Genomic DNA, 19,512 nt, shown 5'->3' on the forward strand with positions numbered 1-19,512 from the left:
ACTTTGGGAAAAGTCTATATTTTTAAAGTCCATGTAGACATGGGAATGTTTGGTGCTGACATCCTATACACGTGTCTGCATTTCTCCATGTATCTATTTTCTTTATACTCCTGGAATGTACCGGTGAATCATATTAGTGGTATTTGACATCCATAGGCAGATGGCTCTGTTGGATATGAAATACTATTCATGTTCATTCAAGACTCTGTTGTTAATATCATTGTGATGATAGACACAAGCTTGATAAAGATATGGAACAAATGCATTTTTTTTAAAAAGCATTCTGAAAATGAGAATGGCCTCAAATCTCAAAGTGTTGCCAGATGTTGTTGTGGACTGTGTGGTGTCTCTTCTCCAAATCCCTCTTCTCATGGCAGAGGGAGTCAAACAGAAGAAGGGCATCCTTCTTCTGAAAGACTCTCTGAAGTACCGAGAGGAGCATTTGAAGTGGAAGGGGGCTGAAAAACAGCAGCTTGTTACAGCTAAATGCTTTTACCCTGTGGGTAAAACTGTGGTGTTACGATTTCTGGAGTTTCTCATCATGGCGCTTTGTGCCTTTTGCAAGGTGGTTGACTAATAGTGTGTAGCAGAACGCGGGTAGTTCCCCTGCGTTCCAGAAGACGCTTTGACGTTCAACGTGGTCCCACTTGTTGATCTCTGCTTTCGTGGCTTGTGCTTTTGGTGTTGGATTTGAAAAAAAAAATCATTACCCACAGCAATGTCCAAGAGCTTTCCCCCTGTGTTTTCTTCAAAGGGTTTCATGGTTTCAGATCTTACTTTTAAGTCCCTGATCCATTTTGAGCTCACTTTTGTGAGTGGTGTAAGATGGGAGATGGGTTTTAGTCTTCCAGTTTTCCCAGCGCCATTTACCGAAGAGGCCATCCTTTCCCTGTTAGTATTCTTAGCTCTCTTGTCAAATATTAGTGCTTGATTTTGTTTCACCGACCCGTGTGTCTGTTTTTATCCCGATACCATACTGCTTTGAAAACTATAGCTTTGTAATGTAGCTTAAAATTAGGAAGTGCGATGCCTCCAGCTTTATTCTTTCTCCAGACTGTTTTGCCCATTCAGGGTCTTTTGTGGTTCCATGGAGATTTTAGGATTTTTTTTTTCTAAATCGGTAAAAGATTCCATCAGTATTTTGGTAGGGATTGCATTGAATCTATAGTTGGCTTTGGATAGTATGGGCATTTTAACAATTAACTCATATTAATTCTCCCAATCCATGAATATAGGGTATCTTTCCATTTGGTTATCTGTGTCTTCGATTTCTTTCCTCAATGTCTCATAGGTTTGGGGTGGATAGATCTTTTACTTCTTTGTTTAAGTTTATTCCTAATACTTATTGTTTTTGAAGCTATTGTAAATGGAATTGTTTTCTTTCTTTGTCTAGTCATAATTAATGAATTCCCTCAATTTATCTCCCCTTCATTGATGAAGGCCAATGTTGCTGGATAAAGTATTCTTGGTTGGCAGTCTTTTCTCTCAACACTTTGAATATATCTTATTTTCTCCTGCTCTGCAAGGTTTCTGCTAAGAAATCTGCTGATAGCCCTATGAGGGTTTGCCTGTAGGAGGCACACTTTTTAAAAGAAATTGCTGCATTTAAAATTCTCCGGTTTTTAATTATTATTATCTTATTTTAGGTGACCTCATTTTAATGTGTCTTGGAGAAGATTGTTTTTGATTGAAATTTTGGAGTAACCTGTTAGCTTCATGAACTTGGATAGCCAAATCTCTCCCCAGATTTGGGTATTTCTTAGCCATTATGTCTTTAAATAAGCTTTCTACTCCCCCCTTCTCCCCGCCTTCTCTTTCTGGAACTTCAGTGATATATAGATTGTTTCTTTTAATGGTGTCTCAGGAGTACTGTAAGCTTTTTCATTCCTTGTCTCTTTTTTTCTTTTTTGCTTTTCTCACTGGATAATTTCAAATTATCTGCCTTTGAGCTTGTTAATTCTTTCTTCTGCTTGCTTCAGCCAGCTTCTGAAGGTCCCTAGTGAATTCTTCAGTATAGCCATTGTATTCTTCAGCAGCAAAATTTGTTTGGTTCTTTTGTGTGTTTTCTCTCTCTCGCTGAACTTCTCCTTTTGTTTTTGCACTGTTTTCCTGCTTTCATTAAATTGCCTCATGTGTTCTTTCCTAGCTCTCTGAGACTTACTTGAAATTCTTTGTTGAGCAGTGTCTATCTCTCCATTCTCTTGGGTCCATTTCTGGAGGTCTGCTGCGTTCTTTTGGTGGAATCATGCCATGTCTCCCTGCTTCTTCATGAAGGTCTCTTCTCTAGGTGTCTTCATGAAGGCTTCTTTTGTGGGTGTCTGTGCATGTTAAGAAGTTGTCATCTCTTCCAGACATTATGGATTGACTTCAGTAAGGCAGGGTCTTCACCTGCACATAGGGGCGTGGTAAAGGATGCTGCCACTTCAAGTCCAATGGTGCAGGTGCTGATGGGGGTGTGGCAGCTCTAGATCCTGGGGGTATGGTGACTCACTGGCTCATGCCACAGAGGCACACAGCACCAACAACTGCAGGGCCCTTGGGGAGCCCTGTGGGGGCTTTGCAGGGACTGCAAAGACTGTTGGGGTCCTCAGCGGCATCTCCAGGTCTAATGGCTAAGGACCAGGGTAGGCAGGGTAGGCCGTGGTATCAGTGGTGTGCACACGCTTGGCTGGGGGTCAGCTGAAAGTGTCTGTGTAATGGCAGGGGCCAGTTGCAAACACACACAGTGTCGGGGGCCAAAGGAAGCAGTAAGGCCTGAAGCTAACGGCAAGCACCCTGCAACTGTGAGGTACTCACAGCTGTGATGGGTGTTCCCTGCCATGGCCACACAGCAGTGGAGACTGGTACTGGGAGTCAAGTTGATGGCCATGCAGGTGCACAACTGGAGGGGTGTAGCTGCTGGTGATCCCAGTGGTGGAAACCAATGGCAGCGAATACAGCTGCATCCACTCACAGGAGCAGTTGTGTGGGCCCTGGCTGTCCGCGTACCCTCCTGTGCCTTCTGAGGGTACAGTCTCCTCTCATATGGGTGCATTGCAGTGGAGGCCAGTTTTGGTGGGCAGGCTCCGGGCATGCTATTGGATAGCTGGGAGAAGCTGGTTGTGAGTCCAGGGGTCCAGGCCAGTGACAGGAGACAGGGTTAAATGTGGGGCCATAAACAGCTGTGAGAGCCTTGGTGTCTTGTAGTTAGTTGCAAAACTGCCTGGGCTGGCTGCTGGTACAGATCACAGGTTCCTACAGGGATGAAGGGAGAGAGGAGAGAAGGACTCAGGCAGTTGGTATCAGGTAAAGCAAATACCTGCGGGATACAAGCTAGTGAAATCTACGGACGGTCCATAACAGTTGTCCTGGCCATTGGTTTCTTTAGTGGTGAAAGCTGTGGGGCAGGGGTCGCTGGGAACTGCGGTCACTCCCAGTGCACATCTGATATGGTGGCCCCTGATTTCCTTCATTGTTCCTAGCCATCTCTATGGGTATCTGCTTTGTGATTTTTTGTGGAACCAAAAGTGAGAACTTTGTGTTGTCCCCCCAAAGATGGGGGAAGCAGCTGTTCACCCCTTTCAAGTGTCTCGTTCGACTACATTACTGAAGTTTTGAAGTGGACTCCAGAGCTCCCCAAGAGCTGTGTATGTTTGTGGATAATGGTCTAATTGCTGGTTTTACTGAGAAGACCGAGTCTGGGGTCTCCTATTCCGCCATCTTGGTGATATCACCCTTATCAGTAACGTTTTATCATGTCATCCAAACTATGGGTTATTTCTAGCCTACACAAACCACCAAAAGAATAAAGTGGATAAGCTACAATAATTATTTTATGAAGCTAATAGAAAAAATTTCCCAAGTAGTGCATAAGAAAAAAATCATAAACCAATCTCTTATATGATCATAAAAGTAAAAACTTTAAAGACTAACCAATGGAATTCATCTGTGTGTATATTTACAAATATACGTCTATGTATCATCTATCTATCTATCTATCTATCTATCTATCAAAACATCGTCAGGGTATTTGGGTAACATAATCCTAAACTACTGTAAGGAAAAACAAAACAAAATGAGGGTCTTAAACTTTAGGGGCACCTGAGTGGTTCAGTTAGTTTAGCTTCTGACTCTTGATTTCCACTCAGGTCATGATCCCAGGGTTGTGGGACTGAGACCCACATCAGACTCTGTGCTGACCATGGAGCCTGCTTAAGAGTTTCTTTCTCTCCCTCCCTCTCTCTCTCTCTGCCCCTCTCCCCTACTTGCATGCACTGTCTCCCTCTCTCTCTGTCCCTCTCTCTCCATCTGCAAAGATGGAAGTTTATATGCCTTACAAGAAAAAGTGGGAGCAATCTTTTTAGTCAGGTAGGTAAAATCCATCCATCATTTAGGGAACTAGGTTCTTCCCTTCTTGTTTAACCATCCCACAGGCTAGTGTTCTCAAACTGTGGTCAAGCCAGATAGTAAATATTTCGGTCTTTGTGAGATAGGCGTTCTTTGTCACAGCTATTCAACTCTGCCATTGTAGAATGAAAATAGACATATGCAAATGAAAATTGTTGTATTCCAATAAATACATTTTTATTCATAAAAATAGCTGGAGGGCCAAATTTGTCCCTCACCATAGTTTACTGAATCTATTCTAAGGCATTACCCTCAGCAACATGGTCAAAAGTGAGATTTGTTCCTGCTTGTTGAAAGGGATAAGAAAGGAACTTCAAAAAAAAATGGTTTGGCTTTTAAGATGATTTGCATGTCGCACATATCCCTTATGCTTCCCTTTTGTTGCCCTGAACTTAGTTACATAGACGTATCTAGCTGCAACGGAGACTGGGGAATGAATTTTCTAATGTGATAGTGTTTATAAGCTTACATCCTATTGCTACACAAGAAAGGGCAAACAGGATTTCTTGGAAAAGTAGCCAAGTTTGCTCCCCACCCCAGGAGTTCAATGATGGTTACATCTTAGACAATCGAGGGGTGCCCAGATGGATCAGTTTGTTAAGCATTGGGCTCTTGATTTCAGCTCAGATCATGATCTCCTGGTTCCTGAGGTCTATCCCCATGTGCTCTCTCTCTCTTCATCTCAAAATAAATAAGTAGACATTTATAAAAATCTGTGAATATACCCTTCCATGAGACATGACAAATGACAAAACTCAAGATAATCCATCCACACTGTAGTTTATGGGGATGTTGCTTATGGGGATGATGCCACGTTAAATTTGAGTAGAGTATGGTTTGCATAGCCAAATATGGCAGCAATGATCTTGGATTAACAGCTTGCATGTGAATCTCCATGGGATCAAATCAATAAATGAAGAAGAGTCATTTGATAGAGTTCAACACTCATTAATGATAAAAAACTGACACTAGATTTCACAGACAAGATAATTTCCTCCATCTGATAAAGGTTATAGTTCAGAAATTTACAGAAAATATTAGATTTGGTGGTGGAAATTTCAAAGCACAACCATTAAATTCAGTAATAACACAAGACTGTCCATTATCAATATGCCTATTAAAACTGGAAATTGGATGCTTTAACCAATGATAAGAAAAAAATGAGATGAAAATCAGAAAGAAACAGATAAAACTACATTTATTTCTAGAATACATAAATTGACTTAATAGAAAAACCAACAGTCTCTACAAATTATTAGAATAAGTATAAAATCTCACTAAGTTCACTAGACAGAATGTAATTACAAATAATAAATTCCTAATCACTAGACATACCTTCCTGTATAATGCAATACAAAAACATGCTATTTATAATTGGTATCTCTCTGGAAAAAATATAAAATATTAGTGTGGGATATAAAAGAAAAAAAAATGGAGACATATAACATATCCACATAGAATGTCAACATCGTAAAGATTTCCAGTTTCCTCAACTAATCAACAAATGTATTTCTCATAAGAGTCCCATTTGATTTTTTGGGTCAGATTGAACAAACCGATTCTCAAGTTTACATGGAGTAGTTATGGCAATTTTTAAGAGCCAATAGGAAACGTTCTTGACAAGATTTTATCTCATATTATAATTATTTCAAGACTAGAACATCGTTACAAAAATAGTACACAGAATAAAGGAGTAGAATAGTGAACACAGAAACAGATTCACCCTTATATGGAAATACAATCAACAATATAGGTGATATTATAGACATGGTAAAAAGATGGAAACAAATCAATTACTTTAGGATGTCAGGAAACCCATAAAATATCATATCCCCTTTATAATCCACGTATGTTGATTCCAAAAGCAAATGTAAGAAGCAAAAACTTTAAAAGGCTAGAAAAAAGAGTCTAACTTTATGATATTGGAATGTGAGAATTTTTTTACTACGGTAAAAATATACAAATCATAAATATGACTATAATAAAATACAAAAAACCCTCCTACCTGTGTGGGCGTTGTTTTGTTTTGTTCTGTTTTGTTTTGTTTTGTTTTAGAGAGAACAGAGAGTGAGTGGGGGAGGAGCAGAAAGAGGGGAGAGAAAGAAGCCTCATCAGGCTTAGGGCTCAGGGTGGAGCCTGATACCGAGTTCCATCTTAGGCCCCGCCCAGATCATGACCTGAGCTGAAATCAAGAGTTAGGTACTTAACCGACTGAGTCACCCAAGTGCCCCCAAATCCTCTACCTTTTGACAAAAACATTTTATACGAAGTAAAAAGGCACAGTTCACAGCGCAGGAGGGCTCATTTATTCATTAGCACCCAGAATTGACAAAGAACTTCTAAAGCTTAACAAGGAAAAGACAAGCAACTGACCAGACACTTGATCAAAAGGCACGAATATACAATTCACATAAAATGACACATACGTAACCAATGATCAGCAGAATAGATTTTTTAAACCTACTAACAAGGAGGGAAATACAAGGAAAAATCATTAGATACTGTTTCACAGATTGGAAATATTTCAAAGTCTGATAATAAGAATTGGTGGGCATGTGGGGAAGTAAACTCATAGATTTCCAGCAGGTGAGTGGATTGGTAGCACCCCTTTCAAGAGCAATCTTACAATATCTAGTGAACTTGAAGATGTCCATATACACTTTAATTCACGGCTTCCATTTCTGCTGGAAATTTGTGTATTTGTGCACAAGGAAACATATATAAGATTGCTCCCTACAACATGGTTGTACAAAGGAAAATTGCAAAGTACCTAAATGTTCCTCAAAAGCAAGTAGATGAGAATATCTGCAAGAGAGAATACAATAGTTATAATTAGTAATTTAGAACTACATTGATCAATATAGATTTTTTTAAAGAAACGATAATGTTAAGCCAAAAAAAATTATATAATGTTTGGATACTAATGTGCCATCTCTACAAAAGTTAATTGTCACACAATAAAGTAGTGTATATGCATATATACAGGGATATATTATAGTTGGTATCTCTCTGGAAGTATATACTATATATAAGTATATATACATATATACCACTTATATTTACATATGTAAATATGTAAAGCAGGCAGGGTAAAAGAACTTTTCCAAGGTTATAAATACACAATTCAGGATAGGAGCTAACAACCCAGGTAAGGAATGAAAGGATAATGTGTTTAGAAAGAAGACATAGAGTTTCAACTTTATACATACAGTTGCAACGTTTTATAACTTACGATCATAAAGAAATATAGCAAAATGTTAATAAGTGTTAAAATCTGAGAGGTGCGTACACAGATATTCATTATATTCATCTTTATAACATTCTAATGAAGTATTTTCTTATACAAATATTTAAAGGTTTTCTTATTTTAAGGTTTTGTTTAAATTACAGTTAGCATACAATGTAGTATTAGTTTCAGGTGTACAATACAGTGATTCAACATTTCCATACCTCACCCAGTGCTCATCCCAAGGGCATGACTTAGTAGCCATCACCTATTAACCCATTACTCCACTACCTTCCCCTCTGGTAACCAGAAGTTGGTTCTCTGTAGTTAAGAGCCTATTTCTTTGTTTGCCTCTGTCCCCGTGTATTTTTTTCCCTTTGTTCATTTGTTTTGTTTCTTAAATTACACATGTGAGAACGTGGTATTTGTTTTCTCTCTAACTTATTATGCTTAGCATAGTACTGTCTAGCTCCATCCATGTCATTGCAAATGGCAAAATTTCATTCTTCTTTATGGCTGAGTAATCTATTATATATATATGAATAAATATATGATGGATATATACAAACATAAATACAAAAATATAATGGATACGTGTGTGTGTGTGTATCACGTCTGTATCCATTCGTCAGTCTCAGAACATGGATGTTTATAGCAGCATTATCTACAATAGCCAAATGAAAGTTTCTCTTAAGAGTTCTGTTAAATTTGAGGAACCTCTATACTGTTTTCCAGAGTGGCTGTACCAGTTTGTGTCCCCACCAGCAGGGTAGAAGTGTTCCCCTTTCTTCACATCCTCGCCAATAACTGTTGTTGGCTGAATTGTTAATTTTAGCCACTCTGACAGGTGTGAGGTGATATCTCATTGTGGTTTTGATTATATTTCCCTGATGATGAATGATGTTGAGGTCTACCCCTATGGCCCTGCGATTGCATTACTAGGTGTTTATCCAAAGGATAAAAAATGCTGATTCGAAGGGGCACATGCACCCCCATGTTTACAGCAAGGCTATCAACAATAACCAAAGTATGGAAAGAGCCAAAATGTCCATCGACTGATGAATGGGTAAATAAGATGTGGTATACCTGTATACAATGGAGTATTACTCAGCAATCAAAAAGAATGAAATCTTGCCATTTGCAACAACATGGATGGAACTAGAGTGTACTATGCTAAGTGAAATAAGTCACTCAGAGAAAGATAAATACCATATGATTTCACTCGTTCGTGGAATTTAAGAAACCAAACAAATGATCATAAGGGAAGGCAAGGAAAAATAAGATAAAAACAGAGAGGGAGGTAAACCATAAAAGACTCTTAAAGACAGAGAACAAACTGAGGGTTGTTGGAGGGGGGGCTGGGAAGGGGGATGGGCTAAATGGGTGATGGGCATTCAGGAGGGCACTTGTTGGGATGAGCACTGGGTGTCATATGTAGGTGACAAATCACTAAATTCTATTCCCGAAACCATTATTACACTCTATGCCAACTGATGTGGATTTAAACTTTTAAAAATGAAAGAAAAGGAAAAGGAAATAAAAGGAAAAGGAAAAGGAAAAGAAGAGGAAAGAAAAGAAAGGAAAAGAAAAGAAAAGAAAAGAAAAGAAAAGAAAAGAAAAGAAAAAGGATTAGATTGCAGAAAATCTTACCCTGCATGGATAAGTGAGAACAGTCAATCCCACTGAATAATTCCACTCCCTGGAAAACATCTTTAACAAACACAGCACCATATTTCATTAACAAGACTATTGGGGGAAAATGCAAATAGACATTGCTACAGGGACAAATAAAATCTTACGAGCAGGGTAGTGCTCATCTTTCATTCTGTCCCACCATTGTCTAGCTCTATGATCTGTCTCTAATATCAATTTTTTCCCCAGGAAAATACTTTAGTACCTTAAACTGTCCAAAACCCATTTGATGTCTAGACATTCTTTTTCAATCATCAAATAACGAGTCTCTGGGGAAAGACTTTTCCTACTGATGTGCTCAATAGGTTGTTCCTGACTGGCTGGTTTCTGTCCTGGCACTGAACCCCAGCTCACCTGCACGCACTTTAAAAGACTTCTCAAAGTCACATCTAATTAACACTGGTTCTGGGTATAAAAAGGCTTTGTGATGACTTCTCATACTCAAATGCAGGCAATTTCTTTAGATCTTTCCAATCTCTTAAATACATCGTAAAAATGACAAAGCCTAATATCTACAATACACACGTTACTTAAACCCCTTAAGTGTCTCTTTGTCTTGTGTTGTTGTTGTTTGGTATGTTTCACCCCCTCCTTGCAGTCCGCCCTCTCCTTAACCACCTCTCCCCTCTTCAAAAATCATAGGTACAGAGAACAGTGATTGCTAGAGCAGGGGAAGATTGGGGGTGTGTGTGTGGACAAATGGGTGAAGGGGGTCGGCAAGCAAACTTCCATTCATAAAATAAATAAATTATGAAACATAACGTAGAGCGTGGTGACTATACTCAGCAATATTATAGTACATACTTGAAACTTGCCAGGAGAATAAATTCTAGAAGTTCTCAGTAGAAGAACAAAAAAAATATTTGTAACTTTCTATGGTGATAGTCGGAAACTAGACTTCACTGCAGAGATCACCTTGCATGTATACAAATATCAAATCATTTTGTTGTGTCCCCCAAGCTAATATAATGTTCTATGTCAATTATACCCCAATAAAAAAAATCAAATACTTATTACAATGTAAATTTTTATCACAAGGAGCATATTTTTAAGTCCCTCGAAATCCAATATTAAGAAACCAGATTATATCAGTTTAATATCTTCCTCAGAGTTCTTGTTGAAATGTTGTCTTTATGTATCTGAAAATGTCATTATACTTCTGAAGAAAACTCTACGGATGTCTGAATTTGAATAGGTTTCTGAGCAAAACTTGGTGAAATGAAATGAGAAAAAACAATTTAAAAGCTTCCTAGGAGGAGCTCCTTATCCGATCGATCGCATGAATAAACCTGGATTCCTTAAGTATCTTATTAACTATTCCTCATTAACCAGATCTTCAAATCTGTCATTCACATGGCTGCCCTAGTTATCTTTCTAAAACCTAAGTAAGTTGACCTTTCTCCTGTTCATCACAGTCTACAGGGGCTGGCCGCCTGAAGAATAAGGTTGAAATGCTTTAAAATGACATTTGAGACCGTCTGCAATCTAGTCCCAGGCTTCCGTGGCCGCATCTCCCACCAAATTTTATCAAGCGCACCACTTAACTCTATTTCCACTCGATAGCATGCACACTCGTGACTCCGTGCCTGTCCTCGCGGTGTTCATAGAATTCCCACATGCAAATGTCTCTCTGGTTTATAGCCTTCTTCCTGCTGGGGTTACAATCCTTATTCTGCTTTCACTGTTGAGACGTGTGATCTCTTTGGAGACAAATTTTATTTTGCCTCCTGTTTGAGTTATTGGCTGGTGGTGCCCTCATTGAAAGGTAAATGCTGTGAGAGAAATTAGTTTCGTACTCAGCTTTGTATTCTCCCAGTAGCTGGGACAGATAATAGGTCCTCAATGCATGTTTGTTGCATCATTCGAGACCCCTTACTCAGTTGGAGGGCTTGATCAACATCATTTCTTAAAGTGATATTTTGTGTTCAAGTTTACGATTTTTCTTCCTTTGTGGTGAAGAATTTGGAATAATGAACTGTCCAGTTATCAGGACAGGTATTGGAAAGTTACTGGACCTGACCCAAACTCGGGTGGCATCGACACGATGCATTTGTAAATTGATACAATTTACATTTACTATGGTTGCTGATTATTTACATCTATTTTATGCTTTATATTTGTCTCACCTTTTCAGAGTTCCACTTTTTTCTTCTTTTTATGATTTTCTGAATCAATACACATTCTTTTATTTTATCCCTCCTTCCACTGGTTTAGATACTATAAATGCTTTTTTTTTTTTTTTTTTTTTTTACTGGTCCTACTTTAATTTTTAACCTGCAGATGTCATTAACAAGGCCAAGTAAGTATCATCAGCCTCCTTGACAAACGCCTGGGAATATTTTAAATTCAATAAACCTCTCTTCTTATAATATCCATTCATAAGTTTTGTTGCTTCTTTTAATACACACGTTGGGAATTATTACCATTATTAGTTAAATACCAATTTTTTAAATTCACACATGTTAAGTAATCTTATTTTACTTGCTATGCTGCTCCCTTTTACGTCTCTGAATGTCCTTTGGGGCTTACGGGAATCACATCTTTGGTGGCAAACACTTCCTGTTTTTGTTTGTTTGTTTTTTGTCTTTTTGGAGGATTATTTCACTAGATTGAACAATTCCAAATTACCATCATTTACTCTCAACTCTCTAACATGTAATTCTACATTCTCCAGTCCTTCATTTTTACTGCTGGAAAGTTGCCAGCAAAAATGTCACTCTTAAAAGTAATCCTTTTTTTTTTTTTTTTTTTAAATCTCTGACAGATATTTAATTCACTCCTTTTTCCGAGGGCTTCTGCAGTGCAATGTCTCTGGGTGTGGAATTTTATTTATCTTGCGTGGGACTCACCAAGATTCAAGAATCTGAGGATTCGTATGTTTAATCTGTTGTGGGAAACCCACACACATAATATCTTCAATTGTTTCCTCTGCTCGCTCTCTATACTTTCTCCTTCTAGAACTATATTAGACACATACTTGCTTGGACTCTATCCGATATCGCCCTTTAGCATCACTTTAATATTTTCTGTCTCTTTGAGAAGCATTACTGGTAATTTCTTCAGATCAATCTTTCAGTCTTTATTCTCTCCTTTATTGTATCTAAACTAATACACAAACCAATCATTGATTTTCTAATTTCAAAAATTATATTTGTCACTTCTGGAAATTTTCTTTCTTTCTTCCTGCGTGGTCATGCTTTGATAGTTATTTGCTCCAAACTCGTGTTTTGGTATAGTTTATTTTTCCCCCTTGCTTTTCAAATGTGTTAAATCTGATAATTCCAACAATTGAAGTCATTACAGATCTCATTTTGTCCTTAGTTGTTTCTGCTGACTCCCACTAATTGTAGCTTATAGTCTTTTGTATATTGGGATTTTATTATGAGTTGGTGTTTTGTTGAACCCACTCTAAATTTTTTGACCCCTGCTTTGAAGATGCATTCTTCCAGGGAAGATTTATATTTATTTCTGCCATGTATGCAAGGGCACTGGAGATGTGGTTCATTTTAAATTATAGCTCGTTGTTTGCAATTTTAAAGCCATGAAAAAAAATTATAAACCCAGTCTCTAATCCTACATGAAGGCAAGTCATGTTGCTGATGTTGCTGTTTTTTTTTTTTTTTTAAATATTCCAACCAGAGGGAAGACACATTGCTTTGTGGATGGTTCTAAATGGTTGTTTTCTCTGCTTTAATCTTTTTCTGAGGGTGAGACCTATCTGGAAATTCCACCTTTATGTAGAATCTTTCAATCAGTAATTTCAGGATATTATCTACAGTTACCCCTTACCACTGGTGTTCCAACATCTCTGTATATCCTCTGGTTAACAAGCTGCTTTATTACTAGTTTTTTTCCTTGCCTTATCTTCCTTTTTCACTCATGACCTCAGATTTCCCATACTTTCTTTTAGGTACATCCAATCATTTTTTTTTTAAGTTTCAAATATTTTATTAAGCCTGTAATGGATTTTTTTAAGTAAGGAGTGATTTATATCTGCATTTCTACTGATACCATTCCTTATGAAAACAGAAGTCTGTGTTTTTGTTTGTTTGTTTGTTTGTTTGTTTGTTTGATTTTTTTTCCCCAAAAGTAATAGGAGTAGTACCCAACCTGGAAGACTCCCTTTGGTCTTTTGAGGAGGAAAAGATTTTAAAGAGTTTAGTTAAGAAGAAGAAACTGTTTCATTAGGTCTCAGAATTGTCAAAATTAAACAGTACAGTACAATGCATTCCTCAGATGAACTGGAAAGTCTAAAATTTCAATAGTTGTCATCGAAAGAGAATTCATCTGCAGGTTGTGTAGACGCTTAGAGCTGGGTAAAATGTCAAGTGACATAAGAAAGTCTATATTTGGAGGGGCGCCTGGGTGGCGCAGTCGGTTGAGCGTCCGACTTCAGCCAGGTCACGATCTCGCGGTCCGTGAGTTCGAGCCCCGCGTCGGGCTCTGGGCTGATGGCTCGGAGCCTGGAGCCTGTTTCCGATTCTGTGTCTCCCTCTCTCTCTGCCCCTCCCCCGTTCATGCTCTGTCTCTCTCTGTCCCAAAAATAAATAAACGTTGAAAAAATAAATTAAAAAAAGAAAAGAAAGTCTACATTTGGAGACAAAAGGAAAAGAGAGCTGGCAGAGTTAGTTTACATGGTCACATTCTACTTGGAGAGAGAGAAACATGGCTGAAAGGGCAGGAATGGATTTTGTGTATCTGGACTTGGAGTTGAATGATGCACTACCAGACAATTGCATGTACCAGTCAATTCATTTAAGCTAAGACCCTGTTTTGTCAATATAATGAGGACAATAATAAGTTGGTTATAAACTTTAAGAGAACCCATCTATGTGAAGTGGCAAGTGGGGTTTCTGGCACAAAATGGGTCCCTAACAATTATTATCTGCTATAGTATTCTGGCCAAAAATGCTCTGCCTACGAGGGGCTGGAGAGGCACACCAGAGTTACACTTGGGCTTTTTGTATATTTTGTTTAAATTCATTACTATTATTACGATGAACTATGTTGCATTGGAACCATAGTTAAGCTGCTCTCAGAAATCTTTTTTTTAAAATTAGAGTAGATAGAATTCACATACATGAAATCCACCGCATTAAAGTTGAAAAAAAAAGTTCAGTGGCTTTTAGTACATTTCCAAATAGCATGCTACTATCTAATCCCAACATCTGCATCAACTCGGAGAGAAATTCTGTACTGCTTAACAGTCATTTCTCTTTTTCCCCTCCTCCCCAACCCTCATCAATCACTAGTCCATTTTTTTTTCTGTCTTTATGAATTTACCTATTACAGTCATTTTGTATAAATTCATACAAATATAATCAGGCATTATTTGGCCTTCTGTGCCTCCTTTCACTTCATATAATGTTTTCAAGATTCATCCATGTTGTAGCATGTATCAGTACATCATTCCCTTTTAGGGCTGAATAATTTTCCATTGTATAGATAGACTACATTTTGTTTAACCCTTCATCTGTTGGTCAGCATTTGAGTTCTTGCTCTTTGGCCATTACGAATGATGTTGCTTCAATGTGCAAATGTTTTGTAGGAACACCTGTTTTCAATTCTTTTTTGGTCTTTGATTGGGAATAGAATTTCTGATCCATAGGGTGATTTCATGTTTGACTTTTTGAGACACTGACAAATTATTTACTATGGCAGCTGCAACATTTTTACATTCACATTAACAGTATTCAAGGATTCCAACTTTTCCACATTCTCGCCACCACTTGTTATTTTCCTTTTGAATTAATTTTTGTATATGGTGTGAGGTAAGGAACCAACTTCACTCTTTTGCATGAGGATGTCTAGTGTCTAAGCTCCATTTGGTGAAAAGCTTTTTTTTCTCCATCTAGTTTTAATAGTTTAGACACCCTTGTTGAAAATGAGTTAACAACAGATGTATGAGTTTATTTGTGGACTCTCAATTCTATTTTATGGATCAATGTGTTTATCCTTATATCAGTACTATACTGTCTTGACTACTGTGGCCTTCAGGCTAATTTTTGAAATTGGAAAGTGTGAGTCCTCCAATTTTCTCTCTTTTTCAAGAGGGTGTCAGGTATTTTAGAGTCCTGTGAAATTCTATATCAAGTTTAGGAACAGCAGACTTATTTTTTTAGAAAGGCATTTGGAAATTTGGTAGAAATTGCCTTGAATCTATAGATCACTTTGGGGAGTACTCTCACCTTAACAATATTGTGTCTTTCAACCTATGAACACGGAATGTCTTTTCTTTTATTTAGGTCTTCTTTTACTTCTTTCAGAAATGTTTTGAGGTTTCTAAGGTAAAAGGCTTCCATACCCTTGGCTCAATTTCTTCCCAAGTATTTTATTTTCTTGATATTATTATAAATTATTTTTTTAATTCCTCTCAGGTGATTCATTGTCATTATATTGAAACACAACTGATTTTTGTGTGTTGATCTTGCACCCTGAGACATTGCTCAATTCACTTATCTGTTCCAGTTTGTGTATTTTTTGAGATAATCTATATATAATATCATGTCATCTGCAAATAAAGGCAGTTTTAGTTTCTTTCCAATATGGGCATTTAAAATTTTTTTTTCTCATCTAGTTGTTCAGGGAACAACTTACAGTGCAATGTTGAATAGAAGTGGTGGAAGCAGACATTCTTGTCTTGATCCAAACTTTACATGGAAATGTTTCATTGTGTCTCCATAAAGTATAATGTTAGCTGTCAGTTTTTCACAGATAACATTTTGCTGGTATTTAACTGACAATTTTTGCATCTATATTGATAAGGGATGTTGGTATGTCATTTCTTTTCTTACAGTGTATTTACTTGGCTTTATTATCAGAGTAATATTCGCTTCATAGGATGAGTTATGAAATATTTCCTTCTCTTGTATGTTTTAGAAGAGTTTGGGGAGTAAATATGTAAATTATTTTTAAGATATTTGGTAGAATTCACTAGTGGAAACATATGGTTTTGGACTTTTCTTTGTTGGTTATTTTGATTTTGGCTCAATGCTTTTACTTGTAATTCCATTCAGATTTTCTATTTCTTTAAAATCAGTTTTGGGGGGCGCCTGGGTGGCACAGTCGGTTAAGCGTCCGACTTCAGCCAGGTCACGATCTCGCGGTCCGTGAGTTCGAGCCCCGTGTCAGGCTCTGGGCTGATGGCTCAGAGCCTGGAGCCTGTTTCCGATTCTGTGTCTCCCTCTCTCTCTGCCCCTCCCCCGTTCATGCTCTGTCTCTCTCTGTCCCAAATAAATAAATAAACGTTGAAAAAAAAATTTAAATCAGTTTTGGTAGATTATATTTAGGAATTTGGAAATTTTATATAGTTTTTTGGTGTATATTTGTTGATAGTGCTTTCTTTCAATACTTTCTATTTTTGTAAGGTTGTTAGTCATGTCCCCACTTTCACTCCTTATTTTAATAATTTGAATCCCTTCTACCTTTATCTGTTAATCTAGCTAAAGATTTGTCAATTTGTTGATCTTTTCAAATAACCAATTTTTGGTTTCACTGATTCTCTCTATTACCTTTCGATTCTCTATTTCTATTCTCTACTTCATTTTTCTCCATTCTAATCTTTATTATTTCCTTCCTTCAACTTGATTTGTATTTAATTTGCTATTATTTTGCTCATTTCTTAAGCAAGGTTAGTTATTGATATGATAACTTGCTTTCTTTACTGTGTTTACAGGTATAAAATTTCCTCTGAACACTGATTTCATGGCATCTTCTAAGTTTTGCTATGCTGTCTTTCTTTTTTATTCACCTCAAAGTATTTTCTAATTTCCTTTGTGATTTATTTCTGACCCATTGCCTGTTTAAGAGTGTGTCATTTAACGTCCACACATTTGTGAATTTTTGTTTTTAGTTTTCCTTTTGTTATTGATTTCTAACTTCATCCCATCGTGGCTGGAGAAGATACTTTGTATTATTTCGATCATTTTAAGTTAATCAGGACTTATTTTGTGGCCTAAATATGGCTATCTTGGAGATCATTCCATGCACACTTAAGAAGAATCTATATACTGTTGTTATTGGGTGGATTGTTCTGTACATGTCTGTATATGTCTGTTAGGTCTTCTTGATTTATAGGATTGTCCAATTCTTCTATTTCCTTGTTGATTTGCTATTGCGTTGCTCTACCCATTATTGAAAACCAGTAAATAAAATTGTCAGCCATTATTGTTGAATTATATCTCCCTTCAATTATCACTTTTTGCTTTATATATTTGGGACTTTATTGTTATGTGCATGTAAACTTGTAATTGTTGTATATTCTTGATGGATTGATCATTTTATGTAATGACCTTCTTTTTCTCTTGTAACAGTGTTTATTTTGAAGATTATTTTTCTGATATTAGTACAGCTACTCTAGTTCTCTTTCATCTGTTTGTACAGAATATCTTGTTTTACTCTTTTGCTGTCCATCTGCCTTTTTGTCTTTGTGGTGTTGAATCTAAAGTGAGTTTCTTAAAGACAACACATAGTTAGACTATGTTCCAAAATTCTATTCTGCTAATCTCTGCCGTTTCATTGAAAAGTTTTATCCACTTTCATTTAATAAACAGATAAGGAAAAACTTACTTCCATCATTTTGATAGAACCTCATTCCCATGGTTTCCTTTAATTCTTCGCTTATGATTTATTTTAGCTCTTTGAGTATATTGTAAATTGTTGAGTTGAAGACTTTGTCCAGTAAATTCAATGACTGGGCTTTCTTAGGGACGGGAATTGCTTTTCTCCTTGCTGTGGATGAACCATATTTTCCTTTTTCTTTCCATGCCTCATCATTTTTTGTTGTTGAAAATTAGACACTTGGAGGGGCTCCTGGTCAGGAAGGTGCTCCTGGTCAGGGGCTCCTGACTCAGTCAGGTAAGTATCCAACTCTTGGTTTGGCTCAGGTCATAATTTCATGGTTTGTGAGTTTGAGCCCTGCATTGGGCTCTAAGCTTGCAGTGCAGAGACTGATTGGGATTCTCTTTCTCCCCCTCTCTCTGTCCCTGCCTGCACATGCCATAAATAAATAAATAAATAAATCTTAAAAAAAAAAAAAAGAAAATTAGACATTTGGAAAGTTATACTGTGGCAACTCTGGAAAGTAGATTTTCTCCTCCTCCCAGGGTTGGTTGTTACTGTTTGTTTAGTTGTTATTTGTTTAGTGATTTTTTTTGAAAAAATTTTGTGAAGTCTATATTTCTTCTTGTGCCACTGATGTCTCTGTTTAGTGGTCAGCTAGTAATTTGAGAGATTTCCTTAACATCTGGAATCAAAAAAAGCTTACAAGGAAAACTAAACAGACAAAAGCTCTCAGTCTCTGCAGTTCATCTGTGTGTGTGTTAGAGTATCCTTCAGTGCTCAGCCAGGGAGTGTGCCTCAGCCTTCACTTCCTACTCACGGGAAGTCCAAAGGTCAGCCAGAAATGAGAGTTTAGAGGCCCCTGACATCTTTTCAGAACGTGCACACAGCCTCAAGTATGCCCAAAACCACTTGAATTGCTAGGACTATGTGAAGGCTTTTCAAAGTCATTATTCTCCAAAGTATCTCATTCCCTAGTCTTCCTTCCCAATCTCTTTGGTTTGTCCACTGTTTTCCCAACTGTTGTCCCTCTTCCAGGTGGTAGTGGTGAATGTATTTGCCTTCAGTTTTTCTTCAACATATAATCCATGGATAATTGCCCTAGCTCTGAGAGAGTTCTGAGGTAGACATAATGGAGGGAAGCCCTTTGACCTGGTTCTTCAGGGAGCAAACAGACAGGTCAAAACAGCCACAATTCTTTGAGAATAAGATCAATACTGCTTTCTCACGTACTAGGAACCTCTATCAAGAAATTATGAATTGAGGCATACTCAATGCCATTGAGGCATGGCTCAGTAGGTTAAATGTCTACCTCTTGACTTCAGCTCAGGTCATGATCTCACAGTTCATGAGTTTAAGCCCCACATTGGGCTCTGTGCTGACAACATGGAGCCTGCTTGGGATTCTCTCCCCCACCCCTAATCCCTGCTCCTCTTTCTCTCGCTCAAAAATAAATACATAGATTTTTAAAAATGTGTATCATTGTCTTCAAGGCTGACACTGAACTGTGTACTGGAGGTTGGTACTGAGGTAAAGGAAGATGTCAAAAAGCTCTAAGAGTAAGACTTGACTGATTTTCTTTCTTCTTTCTTTCTTTCTTTCTTTCCTTCTTTCTTTCCTTCTTTCTTTCTTTCTCTTGATAAAATATT

Source organism: Felis catus, chromosome B3 (genome assembly GCF_018350175.1).
Source record: "Felis catus isolate Fca126 chromosome B3, F.catus_Fca126_mat1.0, whole genome shotgun sequence".
Classification (NCBI taxonomy): domain Eukaryota; kingdom Metazoa; phylum Chordata; class Mammalia; order Carnivora; family Felidae; genus Felis; species Felis catus.